This window comes from Equus quagga, chromosome 17, assembly GCF_021613505.1.
Source record: "Equus quagga isolate Etosha38 chromosome 17, UCLA_HA_Equagga_1.0, whole genome shotgun sequence".
NCBI classification, from domain to species: Eukaryota; Metazoa; Chordata; class Mammalia; order Perissodactyla; family Equidae; genus Equus; species Equus quagga.
Window position 1 is genome coordinate 37,974,391 of NC_060283.1, and position 14,112 is coordinate 37,988,502.

Sequence of the window (14,112 nt, forward strand, 5' to 3'; positions counted from 1 at the left end):
GGCAGTCAGCCAGATTTTGCCAAGGGGCCCCACTTTGCCAATTCCTGCTTTAGCATGGAAAGGCTGAGCCCAGGGGCTGGGACCCCTCCTCTTTGGTCTGCCCAGGCCATATCCCTTCTCCTGTGGTGGGTCTCCCTTCTGAATGAGGCCTTTACTCTTGGCCTCGACTGTTTGGTCCAGGGATGGGCCTGACCCAAGCCTGCTCAACGGGGCTTTCCTCCAGGAATGGTTTGAAATGGACATGGGAAAGGATGGGCTGCTATTTGGTGGAGGAAGCCACGAGATAGGAATCTCAGGCGTGGTTGGCAGCCATGCTCTCCGCCATACAGAGGAAGCACTTCTGTGCTGAGAGGAAAGGGAGCCGATGCTCAGAGCACAGTGGAGACACGATGGAGCGTGGAGTCCTGTGGGCAGTCAATTCTCTGGCTGCAATTGTTCCTGAAGCCCATGTTTATTTCCTTAGATGAGACAACTCAATTGTATTCTCGTGTATTTCCCTTTTTACTCCAACTAGGATGGACTGAATTTCTGTTAGTTGTAACCAAGAAAATCTTCATGGATTCTCCAGGTCATATCCTGGAGGACCAAATTATCCCCAATTATTAGAACCAATGCTTCTCCTAGGCTCCTGCTTACAAGCTTGGTGCTCAGTCTTGCTTCCTCACAAACACCTAGGTCCTAAGGAGTCAGCTGGGTGCCCTCTGCATTGATGACAAGAACATAATTCCCATTACAGAGAATACGTCAGCACACACTGACCAGGCAATTCCAGATGGTGGGCACGGCAGCCATCGTTTTTTCTGTTCCAAGCAAAAACACTAACTAATATTGGTTTCCTCAGCTCCAGAAGAGTCGGCTGCCTTGAGGAGACCATCCATTCTGCAGGATTTAAAACATGGGAACAAAACTCACCTGGGGCAATGTTTGCCCAGACAGGCAGGCGCTCATTCACTCACACCCGTTTCCTGGATGTGGCCACAGCTGAGAGACTTGTCAAAGGTCAAGCTTTGGCCTGGAAGCTGGAGCAAGAAAGACTCAACGAGCACTGGATTTCCGGAGTGGGGTTATCCATGCTCTGTCACAAATTTGCCCCTCGTGCCTGGGCTCCTTCACTTCCCTGAGCAAAGGGAGCTGTGAGACCCAAGAGGGAAGAGCAGGGCTTCCTGAGGCCCTCTTAGGATGTGGGGTTTGTCTTCTATACCATACAGCATTGATAGAAAACCTCTGGGTCTTGTCCCCTCCTCAGCTGTTGTCCAGTGTTTGGGACGGTGAAGACCCCGGTGAGGGGGTCTCCCTCATCACTGGAGTCCTTTAATTCCAGAACTTTGTAGTGTGGGAGTCCACACACATTGGATGACCACAGCCGGGCTTGGGAAGGATGGAGGTGAAAGGCTGGCTGGTTTCCCAAATCTTCAACCCTGAAGTTTTGATCAAAATGACGTCAGTAGCCTTCCACAGAGCTTCTTTGTTTGTGCGGAGAGCCCCGGGGTGGAGGCCCGATAAGCAGCCTTCTCCCACCGGGCGGCATTGCATCCTCATGACGTGGGTTTGGTTATCAGTGTTCTGAGAAGGGTGGTGGGGGAGGAGCCAGGACCCTTTGATTTGCCCTTAACCTTCAAGAAAAGCATCAGGAGTGCCAGCCTCTGCTAAGCTTCATGTGCGTCCCAGAACCTGTGGTTTCTTAGGTCCCCAGATGATGACTGAGGGAGGAAAGGCCCAGTGACCCCGAAGGCCAGGGTGACCCGAGTGGGCGACTTACAGCAGGGACAATGCAGGTGCCTCGATCCCCAACAAGGGCATGGTTATGTCCACTGGTACCTTTGGTGCTTAGTGGCAGAGTCTCCATTTACAGGGAATCTTATAAGAAAACTCAATATGTGAGAGTGTTCAGTGCAGAGCGAGGCCTGGGGCTGAGTGGGTGTGAGTGCAGGCCCTCCCCTGGGGTCTCCTTTCCCGAGAGCAGGTCCATGGGGATGGCAGGACAGAGTCTGAAATCCTTTGATGCCCAGAAAAATATCCAGTGTTAATAAAAAGCAAGTATAGCTTAAAACACCTGCTTAATGTAATGTATGCTCAAAACAAAACTTGCTTAACATTCAAAAAGCGATTGCACCATCATAGCTGAAGGCAACTTGAAGAAGTCCTGAGTTTGGAAGCCTCCTAATTGAAAAGAGTTACTGAGTTGGAATGAGAACCCCCCCCCCCCCCCCCCCCCCCCCCCCACCGGCCCCCTACGCCTGCCTCTGCTTGCCGCTCCTCAGAGCTGGGATCTCACGGCTCCACCCCCAAACCCTACATACAAGATTCCTTCTACCCCAGGACTTATGGCTGAAAGGGATGCTGTTTGGGGGCCTGGACATCAGCTCGGTACCTTGACCGTCTTGTTGCTTGTGTTGCCTTCTTCTTAGAATGTGCTTGCCTTGCAGGTTGCGACACAGTGTGAGAGAATTGGTTTCCTGCAAAAACCAAACACAGACCATCGAGGGGTTAGACTCCGTTTGGTTCCAAAACACAAGACTCAGGGATGGAGGTGGGCCCAGCTGGGCAGCAGCCCTCGACCTCTAACCACGAGGATGGCCATGCCGTCAACAATGACATTTGTTAAAGGCCTTCTGTTGGGGAGCCGCCATGCCTAAGGAAGGCTTTTACAGAGATTTCTGTAGTTAATCATCTCTGAGAGATTTCTCTCTGGGCTTCTGGTTGTCTGAGCCCTGGGAAAGCCATGTGTCTCGTTTCCATAAGTGTTCTTTCTATCAAATCAGGTTTCTCTTTGGTTCCAAGACCATCATTGGGCAGAAGTCTTATTTTAATGTCACTTGTGCACACTAGCATCTCTAGGACTGGGGTCCATGTCATCAGCCTTCCTGGGGCCTGGGGTCCAGTGACATTCCCGCTGCTGGACCAGCAGCCTCCCACCCTCACCTCTGCCCATGCTGGCTCCTCCGGGCTCTCCTGAGCTCTCGCACGACCTTCTGTGAACTGCAGCTTGTGATTCTTTAGCGTGCTTGCTTTGTATCATCTAATTTTTCATTTTCAGCCTTCTAAGTACTCATCTTTCCTCGTCATAATAACAGAATAATAATTAACGTTTATTAAAGCATTATCACTTACAACACGGTGTGAATTATCTCATTCATGTAAATGAATGATCTCATGTAGTGCCTCTAACAAACCACTTATCCCCACTTAACAGAGAAACTGAGGCTTCTCTTGTCTACTTTACCAGGTCACACAGCTTGAAAGTGGCCAAGTTGAGATTCAAATCCAGATTCGTTTGCCCTGGAGTCTGGGTGCTTATCCGTTGAGGCCCAAGTCCAGAAATCATGTAAAATAAGATCATCTTTCTGCTCTTTTTTTTTTTTATGTTTTGAGGATCACACGCTTCACTGAATTATCTTAATGGCAAGGGAGGGTAAACAGGTGTATGACAATCTACCCCAGGTGATGACTCATGTCTTATGTAATCCATCTGTGGGATTTTTGTCTTCTGCACAGCATATTCCTATCTGTTCAATAACAAAGAGAAGGCTTTCGTGTAGAGCACAAGCCAAAAATGGATGCTCCAGGATGGTGTAGCACACTGCCCTGTGACTTTGTCTATGTGCCGGACCCTCTCTGTACCCCTGTTTAAGGAGCAAAGAAATATTTTATCTGGAGTCCTTCAAGATCATACCAGCTGGAATCTGAGTTCAAAATTCTTCCGTCAGTTGAAACCATACTCATAGCATCTGAGTTCAAGTCCTTGGATTCCACTCAAGGGAATTGTGCGTGTTTAGTCAGCCAGTGGCTTCTAGGTACATAGTTTGTAGGAATTTTGATAATAAAAAGATGAATAAGATAAAAATAATTTCCTCCAAGGACTTTATAATCTAATAAGAAGATTAAGACGTATCTCAAATAATAACAAAGAACAGATGCTTTTACCTCGCAAAACAGCTTCATAGCACAGACTCAAAGGGAAATTAAACAATGAGAGTATGATGTAGGTATTGGGAAACTTCCAGAAGGGGCACAAGAGATGACTTACTCCTGCGTCCCACTAGGGAAGAGGTAGCTTGATCATGGATGCCAGGCCAGGGTGGGATCCCACATGGAGCTCACAAGATGCCCAGCAGTGCCAAAGGGAACACATGCATCCGTCTTCTCAAAAGAATCCACACCCTAGAGATGTTGACGGTCCTACTGTCTTCTGCAATCAAGCCAGTCCCTCCCACGGTCAACCTTGGGTCACAACTCCTGTCCCTTTGTCTGCCTGGCAAATTCCTGACTATAGATCTTGTTGCCCTGACTTGGCTCGTGGTGGTCTCTGCTCCTCTTGCATTGGTTCCAAGGTGTGCTCCCAGTTTTTTGCTACAGCGTGTCCCCTGATTTGGGTCATGCTAGTCCATGCCTAGGAATAGCCCTGGAATGGCTGTAATTTTTATCTGTGAAGAGTGTCAAAGCCATGATTGCCGTTCTTGGATGTGAATTGGTGGTCCCCTTTTAGGAACGGGCAAAGCTTATTGGAGATCCATGATTCAATACACCCTGGGAAGATTTCCAGAGCTACAACTGGCTGTTTGGGTTCATGGAAGATGAAAGGGGCTGTGTGGAAATAAATGAAGGAGGAAAACAGTGGATGGATTTCTACAATAACATCCTTGTATTTTCCTCACGGCAATGCTGGTTGCTAATCTTTGCGCTATCCCATGTGCCAATTTTGGCAGATCTATCAAAGGAGAGCCGTTTACTCTTGCAGACTCAGTATACAGAAGCAGAGAAGGAAAAATAATGTTCATGGGAAAAATAAAATCGATCTAGTACTAATTTGGATTGTAACTTACTATCGTATTTTCTCTTACTTTGAAGTACATTTTCCACATATTTTTGTGTGTAGTTGAGAGTGTGGTTCATTACATTTGATTTTCTTCTTCAGTACAAAGTTCGTGGATACTCGTGGAACACTCAGGAATAGAACTTTGGTCTGAAGTTATCTCCTTTCGCAAGCATTTTCTAAAATGACGTGTTCTGTGCACACTTAATCTGAATGATATTGGCAGCTTCTCTGCCCCATCCAAGAACCAGTCCAGCTTGGCTCCTACCCCCAAGTGCACGGTCTGAAGAAATTCACTTCCTGTCCAACGATTCCTGTAAATTCCTAATCTTGCTTCCCCCATCATCCTGGGCCCAACACTCCATCTTTTCACTTGGAAGGAACCCATCCCCCAGCAATGTCTTTGGAACTGGAATTTCTTTGGTTGAGAGACCTTGCACCAAGGACTCATTGGGTTGATAGTGCTGGTCCAAGTGCCTGAAATGGTGCTGGGGGAGCAAGCCGTGGATTGCCTTGGTCATTGATGCCTTCATTGCCTGGCCTGACATGGAAGGCTCTTGTTGGCTGTGCATTCTGCTCAGTGGAGAGTCTCGACCTGTCATCCCACATAAAGATCCCTGATCATTCTCCATTTCAGACGGTGCTCCCCTATCTGGTAATGCAACGCCAGCAGGCATTTAGCTGCCAGTGTGGAGGTGTAAATGCTGCACAACAGAGAGATATTTAAAGATCTTCTAAAGATAAAACTAGGTGAGAGCTGGGAAGGAATTTGCAGTCAGCACTTTCAGTGGTTCTTAAAATACAGGTTTGACTTCAAACTGTCCGGGCGGGAAGTCCCAAATTCCACCTTTCAGGGCTCAACCCAAGTCTGGTTCAGTTCGTTTGGAGTAGGACCCTGGTAACTACATTTTAAAATCGCTCATAGGCGATTTTGTTGCATACTCTGAGTTCTAAATCACTTAATGGTTAAAAATTCCTCACTCTACAAATAAAGAAACTAGATAGCTAAGAAAATAAAGGACTCTGTTAAAGTCACACTAACTGATAAGGTGAATTCCCTGCTTGCTGGGGCCCCATGAGATGGGGGCAGCTGGTCCAGCCCTCAATGCCACTGCCAGCAACACCCAGCTTACAGCATGCTGACCGAGAGTAGATGGAGGTCAGCCAGCAGGTATGTGGCTGAACCTCACTAAGAATGCTGGGAAAAGGAAAGCCAGAGGAAAAGCACCTGTTTTCAGAGATCTTTGCTTTAGAACTCAGCTTTGCCGATTACTAGCTGTATGACGTTGAACAAGGAGCTTAACTTTTTGGCTGCATACTCCTTGTTTGTATCAACAGAGCTGTGGAGAGGATGAAATAACACAGTCAAAACACGCAGGGAGGTGCTGAACACGCCACATACACTCAACAGAAGGTGTTTTTATTTTTGTTACAATCCAATGCTCTTTCGCTAATATATTCTGCCTATAAAATTTTTCATCTTTGTGTAATAAACATTTGAAGACTCTATTGAGATGCCGTGAAGGCAATGTGAATGCTCTAAACGATACCTGGAATTTTGTATTACTTAGGACACTGACTGATGCGTCTCAATTCATGAGCCAATTTCTCACCCTATTTCATTTTAGTTCCCTTCATTACTTCAAAAAATTTCCCCCTAAACTGCCAAAGGGAGAATCAGACCCATTTATTTTTCCATTTTCTGTCTGCAGAACGCATCACACTTCAATTTTCTCCACGTTTACGGTTATGACCATTTTCCCCACCATCTTAATCGCCATCGCACTCTGTTGACATACAGTGAAACATCTGACCATTATAAATACGCATGTATACAGATTAGAAATTGCTGACTTTTCAGCTTTGTTTTCAAGGTTTCCGAAGACTTTATCTCTCTTGGGAATTAAAATACAGCATTGCAGAATGGCGCTATCGCACCTGGTGTAAGGTTTGTTGTTCAAGCGACAGCAACGAGATGGTTTCATCCCTGGCCATTTAGGAGCCTCTCTCTTTGGCCAAGGCTCCTTGGATCCTGAGCTTAATCAGAGCAGCGAGTCTGGCTTGGCACGCAGGATTGCTAGTGGTTTTATTGTGGTTTGCCTTCCACAGCAGGAAAGTAGGCTGTATCTGTTGAAAATTTCACTCGTAGGGGACCTATGTTCATGATTCTATAAGTGAGCTGTTGCCTATTTATGAAGGCAGCTCCTCTTATTTCTGCTCCCTTCTGTTCAGGTAACAACCTAAGTTCTAAAATGAATAGACTAAAGGAAAGAATTTGATTTTTGGTGGCTTCTTCATGACAACACATGATACATGATGATATTAGATCCTAACATGCTTATATTTTCCTTCTTAAATTTTAATAATATACATTTTAAAAAGGCCAGAGTTCTGAAAACAAATTCTGTAGATTCTCCTTTTTTCTGGCTTTCATGGGAGTAAATGTTGCTCCGTCACTATCATGGGATCCATCTCGGAGATCCTGAGCGAGTGTGACAAATGTCTGTTCTTTCCATTTCCCTTTGGCTTCCTGGTAAAACAAGCATGGCATCGTTCAGAGCCAGGTGACAACTTCCCACATCTTGCACCCTGCCACCAGACCTCCATGCCTAGAATTCCTAAAATCAAAACCAAAATCTCTATATGGTAATTCAACAATAACAGGATGAAATAAAGGGTAAATAGATAATTAGAGCAAAGGGGATATAACGGGAAACTACAAAAGCAAGCAAAACTCTCAAGAGAAGAGGTGAATTGAAAAATGAGGCCACAGGCAAAGGGTTAAACAAATTCATTTCAAAGAAGAGGTGGTTATAGCCAAAATAGCAAAAGAGTAAGATAAAACATGTAAATGCCATGAACTAATTGAAAAACTGACACAGTTCAATATAAACAAAATAAAATGTTAAAAAACAAAGCTTAAAGAGCAGACTAGGTAAAATAAGCAAATTGAATTAAAACTTTGCAAAAGGGGGTGGCCCAGTGGCATAGTACTTAAGTTCCCACCCTCCACTTCAACAGCCCAAGGTTCACCAGTTCGGATCCCAAGTGCAAACCTAAACACCACTCATCAAGCCATGCTGTGGCAGCATCCCACATATAAAAAATAGAGGAAGATTGGCACAGATGTTAGCTCAGGGCCAATCTTCCTCAGCAAAAAAAAAAAAAAGAAAGAAAGAAAGAAAGAAAGAAAGAGGAGGATTGGCGGTGGATGTTAGCTCAGGGCTAATCTTCCTCACGAAAACAAAAAATAGAAAAAAATAGAAACCAACTTTGTAAAAGAAAAAGACAGTAGTAAAGCAATCAAAGGTGGCTGAGCCCCTTCCCAGGGCCATACTCTGCAAGGAGCTTGGGGTTCCATCTCGTGCCTGGGTGTCAGCCACCCCAAACTGCCCTATAGACAGGACCTGAGGGTAGCCTGCTTTTTAAAAAAATCATAAAATTGTCAAACCATGTGTCCATACTATCAAAACAGACAATTCCTTAAACCCTGAGATTGAAACAAAAAATCCATACACAAGGGATACCATTGGAGATGTGCAAAGATGTGCCGAGACCCAAGGTGTCAGCCAGCCTGAAAAACGAACCAGCCAGCGAGAAGGCAGGGCCATCTGCGGGCGCTGAGAAAAACAGTCTGAGAAGAATAACTCATCAAGAGGGCAAAGTCAGGGCCGGCCCTGGGCGAGTGGTTAAGTTCGCATGCTGCATTTTGGTGGCCAAGAGTTTTGCCGGTTTAGCTCCTGGGCGTGGACCTAGCACCGTTCATCAGGCCATGCAGAGGCAGCATCCCACATGCCACAACTAGAAGGACCCACAACTAAAAATACACAACTATGTACTGGGGAGCTTTGGGGAGAAAGGAAAGAAAAAAAAAGAAAGATTGGCAACAGACGTTAGCTCAGGGCCAATCTTTAGAAAAAAAACAAAAACAAAAACAGGGGAAAGTCCACTTACTGTGGGTGAAATGTGAAATGATTGCCCTTTTTCCTGCCGTTACTGCTGACGTTTCTGTTTGACACCCAGCAGCTGGAGAGTTTCACACCTGCAGCCCAGCTTTCGTTCAAAGTCAGAATTGGCAGTCACGGTTTTCAGGATCAGGGTCTTCTCTGACAGACCGTCCGTGCCCTCTCCTCCGACCACCGTCTTTCCAGGCAGCCAAGTCTTAACTCTGCGCACGAGACTCCTGCTCCGAAACCGTGGGAGGGAGAGGCCGGCGAACCCCTACTGTCCTACTCTCGGCCTAAGTGGCGTGTGGGTTGATGTTGGGTGTGTTGGGCATCAGTCCTGCACTGACGTCATGGAGAAGCACCCCTTTCCCACCCTTCTCCTCAGAGGACCACAGTGGCAGCCCTGGGGCCTAAGCCCTTCCCCTAGCTGAGCTCCCATGGCTTGGCAGGGAAGCCCCCTGCAGAGCCTGTGACTTCTACCCCTTTCTCAAGCCTCTGGGCTTCCCCAATAGTCACCATGGGAACCCACTGGCGTCCCCTCTGGTGTTCTCTGAGACACAGAGGCAGCAGCACCCTCGACCTCATCTTGACAGGCACATTGGCTACAACCCCTTCACACCCTAACGGTGTGGGAGCCTTTCACCTCCAAGAATCTTCAGACGAGAGCCTGGCTCCGTCGTCTACACTCATGTATGCCACCAAACTTTGGGTCAGATGCCCAGAGCTCCTCTGTCTCATCATGGTTTCCCTTGGGGGCACTGAGGTGGTTTGGTGAACAAATGGCCATGGGAAAGACGCCTGGTCCTCAACCTCAGACACCACACAGAGTTCACGGGGATTCTCCTGCTCTTCCTTGGAGGACTACAGGCCGGAAATGGCTGCAGTCCTCCTGGAAGGACCACCTCACTCTTCCTCTCTACTCTCTTTTGGATAGAAGTGAGGGGAGGCTGAAGAATTTGTCCCTCTCTCCTATCCCACATTGGTTGAGGCCACTTCCTTCCAGATCGTGTCCGTGATGGGGGAGCAAGTGCCACCGGCAGAGAGGAGGAGAGAGGCCAGCCCTTCACTGCATAGTCGCCAAAGTCATCTCATCCCATGAGGCCTTTTTGTGACAATCGGCCTTCCCCTGGAAACTCATACCCCCACGTGCATCTCAGTTCAATGCTGTGTAGTCTTCATGGTTTGTATGTTGAGGAACGCAGATGTGCAAGCTATGTGCACACTCCTCTCCAGGGCCTCTCAGAACTTATTCCCCTGTTCATGGCCCAGGCCGCATCCTCCCCCAAGCTAAGCCCATCTGTGTGTGCAGTTTCTCAGCACACACAGTTTCCCCTTCTTTCTCCCAGCCCTTGCACAGCTGGTTTCTTCTTGTCACTCTCACCTCAGTGCGTCTGTCCTTCCTCCATGAGCATCTCCTCTGAGCATCTCACCTGAGGCAGCATCACCTGTGCCACCCCAGTCTCTCTGTCCCACCTCTGTGCAGTTTCCTCTGTAGTGCCCATCGTGTCACCATGGATCTTTTACTCATTCGTTTCATCGATTATGACTTGCTGTCTCCGGCTAGAAGGGAAGCTTCACAAAGCAGACACCTACAGAGTCCTATTCACTGCATCTTGGGTACCAAAAACATAGTCTGGCACACAGAGGCTGCCGGTGAGTGTTTGCTAAATGAAGGAATGGTTTTCAACTCTCTGAGGACCAGGGCTCAAAACAGGATGAGATAATGAGTTGATAGCAGGCAGGTATGGACAAGAAGAGATGCTCTGTGAGGTGCGTGCACCTGCGTGGGTGGAGGGAGGAGCCAAGTTCTTCCCGGCCTTCTGTTCGTTAAACCCTCCATTCTTGCCTGGAGTCTGGGCTCACAGCTGCTGTAGCAGCTTAAACACAGACAGAGGATGAACATGTGTCCTCAGCTCCAGCCTAAGACTGTTGGACACACTTTTTTTTTTATGCTTTTGGGTGAGGAAGATTGGCCCTAAGTTAACATCTGTTGCCAATCTTCCCCTTTTTTTTTCTCCCTAAAGCCCCAGTACGTAGTCGTATATCCTAGTTGTATGTCCTTCTGGTTGTGCTATGTGGGACGCCGCCTCAGCATGTCTTGTTGAGCGGGGCTAGGTCTGCACTCAGGATCCGAATCTGCGAACCCTGGGCTGCCGAAGCAGAGCACTTCGTAAACTTAACCATTATGCCACGGGGCCAGCCCCTGTTGGGCACATTTTGATGAAAAGGCTCCATTGACAATGACAGAGCGATGCTGTTACTGATTTGAAAATATTTGCTATCTACTTTTAGGATAAAGAGAAATTATAATTGAATACATTGATATAGGAGATTTTTAAAAAAAATTTATAATAAATCATGGGATCACTATATATTCATTTAATTATCCCTCATTCTCATTGATTGAGATATGTGATGAAAAAATGTGTATTTAGTGTGGTAACCACAACCGCAAGTCATTGCAAGAACTTAATTGCTCAAGAAAGACAAAAATTGATTGGTGGTAAGCCATGCTGGGAATAAAGACAGGAACAGTATCTTTATTAACATGAACTAAACCAAAATACCTTTTGATTAACTCTTAATTGGCCAGAAAAATATCTTAACCTCATACATTTATTTCTCAAGTTTTCCTATTAACCATGTATATGAGATACACATTCTTACATGAAAAAAATCCAGTTTTTTTAATTCAATAAGGTAGGACACTGTATAGCATTTTTCACAGGGCAAGGGTGTGCTGTTTTTCACCAGAGCTAGAATTTGGCATCACAGCTCAAAGTTGAAGACTTCCCAGGAATTATAAACACCCGCAGAACCAGCTTTTGCCATTTAATTAACACCCTCTGACTCCCAGGAGAAGGCGCTCGGCTGCCCAAGCCAGTGGTCATACCGTCTCCCTCCCACACCTGAAGACTGAGTGCCGTCCTTGTGTTAGTGCTTAAAATCCTTCTGAAGGTCACACATGAGCAGGTTGACACATTTTCATGCCTGTGATTCAGCTTCAGTGGCCGGTGTTCCCAAATGCTTCCTGAAAACTTGTCCGTGGGGCCCTCGGTCTTAAATGGACGGGGAAGTCTGGGGTGGAGACTTGGTTTTGTAAAGTATGAGCTCCCTCTGCGAGGCCATCTGTTCAGGCTGAGCCCCTGCTCTTTCTTCTCCAGGACAAGGTGAACTTGCACATGCCAAGAACAGCTCCTAAAGTATCATTGAATGGACGTCTGGTCCCCTGGGCTTCTGTCACCATAGCTTTTCCTGCCCTCCTCCACTGTCCATCACGGGAAGGGTCGGGCAAGCAACACGGGGAAGTAGTGAAATATGCTATATTTAATGAATGCATGTTTGCTGGAGAACATCTGGAAAATAAAATAAAGTGACTCATAATCACCTCAACCAGAGAAAGTCCTCACATATTTTAACGCTCTGTTCTTAGTCAGGTACATACATTTTTAGGCGTACCTCTCCTTGGAGAATTCACCTCTTTTCATTATGTAACGCCCTTCTCTATTCCTGGTAATTTTCCTAGTCCTGGAGTCAGCTTTATCTGAAGTTGATGTCGCTATTCCAGCTTTCATTTGATTAGTGTCAGCATAGTATGTCTTTCTCCATCCCTTCACTTTTTACCTGCGTTTGTATGTTTAAAGTGGGTTTCTTGTAGACGACAAAGAACCGAGTCTTTTTTTATTATCCGTTCTGTTGATCTGTCCTTGAATTGTTATATTTAGGCCATTCACATTTAAAGTGATTATTGATATGGTTAGATTAATATCTCTCGTGTTGGTAACTGTTTTCTCTCTGTTTCTTTCTCTCCCTTTCATCTCCCCTCTTGACCTTTGGCTTCCCTAAGCACTACTCCTCAGGGAGAGCATGTCTTGCATTGCTCTGTCTGTAATCCACGGGCGTTGTTCTGGAGGCCTGTTGGTGTCGGGAGGAGTACCATTCTATAATTTAGGGTCAAATCTCAGCCTCTTAGTGGCTGTGTCTTAGGGGACCTTCACAAGGGTGGCTCTAGTGGGATAGCTTCCTCCCCTCTGCCGCCTGCTCCCCTCCCTGGCTGGAGCATCCACAAACTGTTTCCTTGAAGCCCTGACCCTGCTGTCTCTGTTTTCTTTGGGGTGAGAGGAGGAAGCTAAAGGGGGCTTGAGTGGGAAAAACCCATTTCCCCCAAGTGCGATAGGGTTTCAGAAGCTCTGGCAGTCTTTTTCCTTGGGGAGTACGACTTTGTTATGGACAAGCCTCTGGGCGTATTGCACAATGATTACTCTTCCCTTCTCCCTGCCAGAGCCAAGAGGGGCCCTGTCTCAGATCTTCACCAGGAGAACCTGGTGGGGTTCCTGCCGGTAAACCCCACAAAAGCGTGAGAGCGCCTGAAGACGCCACCTCAGGGGTTTCTCTCGTGGTGGAACGCACTCAACCCCCAGAAATTCACCCCAGTCCCCAGCGACGTGTCCTGCCGGCTCACGGCTCCCGCCGCTTCTGCTCCAGGTGCGCTGATCTCAGCTTTGGCCCTCTGGAGTCTCTTGTTTCTTCAGATTTGGGGCTGGTGGTTGGCCCTGCAACCTCAGTTCTCTGGTGAGTCCAAGGACAGACTTCCTTTTCTTGTTACAAGGACAGGAGTGATGATTTTCAAGCTCTTGTCAAGAGCTGATACAATGAGTCCCAAGTAAACCTTCTTTACTTTTTGTCAAATTTCCTTCTTATTTTTATTACATATTTACTTCTAGACTTAGAGTTATTAAGAATAATGTACACTGACTGAGGATAGGGACTAGGCTCCCCAAATGCTTTATACACACATCCTCTTCTAGATTTCTCCACATTCCCCTAACGTTATCATTTTACAAATGAGGAAACACATCTTTTAGCAGCTATGACATGTCCAAAGTCATGGGGTTAGTAAGGAGCAGAACCTAAAATGGAATCAACAGCAGCTTAACAAGACCCAACAGTCTGACTTAAGACCCTGTACTCTTTATTGGATAGTTATGATGGATCGGTTAATGGATAGTTATGAATGGGCAGGTGGATGGGCACATGGATAAAGAATTGGATACATAGATGGATAAATACATCTCAGCAGAAGACAGATTATATTTAATTCTATGGCTAAATTTATAAATTAATATTACTATATCTTAAGCATTTTCACAAATTATTACAAATCCTTGATTAAGGATAATTCTTCAGTTGTTAAAATCATAATCTGAATACCGCATGGGAGAGCTGTCTCTAACGCGTGTCTGAAAACAACAGTGGAATAACAGACCTGGTTCAAGGAGACTGCGTGGAACGGAGACAGTCAGCGAAGAGAGGAAAGCTGGGAAAAAGTGCTTGGTGATTTAGATACAAAAC